The sequence below is a fragment of the Cetorhinus maximus genome, chromosome 17 (genome assembly GCF_964194155.1).
Source record: "Cetorhinus maximus chromosome 17, sCetMax3.hap1.1, whole genome shotgun sequence".
In the NCBI taxonomy this organism is placed as follows: domain Eukaryota; kingdom Metazoa; phylum Chordata; class Chondrichthyes; order Lamniformes; family Cetorhinidae; genus Cetorhinus; species Cetorhinus maximus.
Window position 1 is genome coordinate 16,950,995 of NC_135895.1, and position 3,115 is coordinate 16,954,109.

General features: G+C 43.1%; 1 long non-coding RNA gene across 1 annotated transcript in view; it reads right to left on the reverse strand.

Moving 5' to 3' along the window:
• Positions 1 to 959: 959 nt before the first annotated feature.
• The window catches only part of LOC144692725 (uncharacterized), a 42,010-nt gene continuing 39,854 nt past the window's right edge, over positions 960 to 3,115 (reverse strand). Inside the window, exon 3 of the long non-coding RNA XR_013579370.1 lies at positions 960 to 1,239. This is a non-coding gene — a long non-coding RNA (uncharacterized LOC144692725). The remainder of the gene's footprint in view (positions 1,240 to 3,115) is intronic.

The following is a 3,115-nucleotide window of genomic DNA, read 5'->3' on the forward strand; positions in this document are numbered from 1 at the left end:
GAACTCTCTACCCCAGGGGGCTGTGGAGACTCAGTCATTGAATATGTTCAAAGCAGAGGTCGATAGATTTTTCAATACCAATGTCATCAAGGGATATGGGGATAGTGCGGGAAGATAGCATTGAGGTAGAAGATCAGGCACGTTCGAGTTAAATGGTGGAGCAGGCTCGATGGGCCGAATGGCCTACTCCTACTCCTATGTTCTCCTGTGTTCCTATTACCTCCAGGACTCTTACCCCTGTTTAGTAATGCTAAAGTATCAAGCGGGTTGGAAATGGCATATGCGATGGACCCCTAAATGCTTTTTTAAATGCGGCATCCAGCTGTTTGAGGCAGATGATTCCAGCATTGCTGGTTCCAGCCAGCAGATCAAGCTTTGAGAATGCAAAGTGGATGGTTGCCAACAGGTTGGGATATTTCCCCATTTTCCACTTCCAGCTGCCTGATTATCATTAAAACATTGGGTGGTAAGATGAGTAAAAACCAAACTTTCAGGTCCATTGCAGTAATATCTGAAAGTTTGTTTTCAAAGAATGAAAAATATCGGTTTATGGAGGATTTTACACCAGGTTGAGCACATTACCCTCATTTTGGATGCATGGCGGCTTCCTTTGCCTTAATGCCACTGGCCCTCTGAGGAGCTGCCTGCTCTATTCGACAAGGCAGCAGCAGTCCCCATCATGGCTGCTGTCTGCCTTTGCCGCTGGTGCTCTACGGGCAGCTCCCACCTCCTAGAGTCACTTGGCACCACTAATTGAGCATCAAGCTTGTCTCCTGCCCAATTAGAGCATTAGAATTTCAAAATAGCATCACGTGAGTGACGCAGTGGTGGCGTGGGTCAGGACCTCGAATTAACCCAGCCCTGCGCCTCTAGTTGTAAAAGTGTAAATGTGTCTTAAGTTTGAGAGGGAAGGTGAAAACATTTTATATAGAGACTTGAGCATTTTGTTATATTATTGCTAAGTTTTATCAAATGCAAAGATATTTTCTTTTGCCAGTAAGTCAGCTTTGCCAGCCATATAACAGAGAAATATAGGTACACTCAGTGAACAAAATTCTACAAACTCTACAGAGTTGTCATGAAAAGATTAATGTTCTCAAATGAGTGGTAAAGAGAAAGTAACATATAATTTTAAAAAACCTGCAGCGCAGCAAAAAAATAAAAGAGACTCAAAGTGCTGGAAGATAATATAGTATCTTGTTGGTTTGTTCTCATGGTCATCAAAAAAGAGCATGTACTCTGTAAAAGAAAGGAGATGGCATCTGAGACTGAATAACCCGCTAAGTGTCCTTTTAAAACATCCTCCACATACAAGTACAATAGTTTGAAAACACTGTTTATAAAGTCTACCTTAAGTGGTTTGCTATTATCGGTTTGTAAAGCCATTAATTCACATGAAGAAAATTCTCTGTCTATTTTGCTCAATAGCACCTGAACTGAATAAATTATGCTGCCCACTCTTATGTCTTCTGCAATCCCTTTTCATTTCCAGTGTACGCTTAATCCAAAGTCACTAATTGTGCAATGCAATCTTGAATCCAGGTTGTCTTCATCCAGTTCTGTTGGAGGATAGTGATGATGTGCAAGAGAGTGCTGCGTAACAGGCGCTGAAATGTCATGCCAGAGAGTCTACGTCCACCTTGTGTTTCAAACTAACATGCTGAACCTGTACCTGTCACTGGGTTCGGCCTTCTGTAGCGCATGCTGTCCAATAGCCCCGAGGACACATCAGCCATGCAAACAGGTGCCGGCATTCTGAATTTCCCACCAACATCATTGCCACCCCAGAATCCACTGAACAAGTATATATACCTAACTGTGCTGGTGTGTGTTTTGGTAACACTCATACATACGGCTGCCTCTTTTGTCAACTTGGATATTACGCATTCCAACCGGCCATTGAAAGGAAGGCAGATTGACTCTTGTCAATCTCATCACACTGCCACAAAACAAATGATTTCCTTCCACACCGTCCCAGTGAGTTGCTGATCAGAGATCTTTGAGTTTTCTCAAGATCTTTCTGATGGGGGGGTCTGTGTGCGCGACAAACAATTCTGAGGCTGAGGCAGTCTAGTCCATCACCACAGAGGATCCCCTCAGCACTGGTTTGTCCAGGTTGTGCAACCAGCAAATGAGTGAATAAAGTGACATGACTTCAGTATACTGTTTATGATTGAGATTATTCATTGATAAATCTGTATCTTGTATTTTTCTTCATTCACTCTTAATAGAATAGTGAATGGAATTATTGTGGCATTGCACATAAACGCTTGCATGTTTTGTTAATCTTCCATTTATTTAATGAATGTTTCTAGCTGTATTAAAAGGTAACTAAATTGATTGGTTTCTTGGTTTTACAGCATAGCAGAATATTGAAGTTGTCTTTAGTATTTTGCTGCTCTTAGAAGTATAAGATTCTGTCTCTTGTGTTTTCCCTACTACATGTCAGTTGTTCAGTCCCATTTCATAAGTAGAGTGAGAACCGGCAGCATTTTACCAATTCCCCCTCCTGGGTGCAATTGTTACAGTTTCAGGAATGTTCAATCACACGTGGTGCTTTTTTGTCCTATGGGTCCTGTTTTCTTTAATATATATTCATGGGATGAGTGCCTTGGATGCAAGAACAATGTTTAGAAGGAGAAATTGTTTTCTCCATATAGAATACAGTGATGCAAAAACGCCATGTGTGTTCGTTACATGTTTGCAGGCGTCGGCGGCTGTCCCTCCACTCGAGGATGGCGTCTACTCAGGGCTGCGGGTTTCTGCCATGGGTCCTCATGTGACCGACCAAGCCGATTACTGACCTGCAGATCTTTGGGCACAGGACGTCCCCCGAGGTAGTGGAATCCAGAGAGTAGGATTTGCTTCCTTTTCTGCCACTGGTCTGCCGCATCATGGAGGTGTTATGATTCATAGCAGGATGGATAAGTTGTCATCACTTTGGACGGTTAGTAGCGAGCTCCTCGCTACCAATTAATGTCAATGCTGCCAAGCTTCGGTGAGAGCTTCAGAGTGTATTTGAAGCATTTTCTTTGTCCTCCCTTGGAACCTTGGCCGCCTGAGAGTTGGGAAGACAGGACTTGGCTGGGGAGGTGGATTTTGACCATCCAGACAC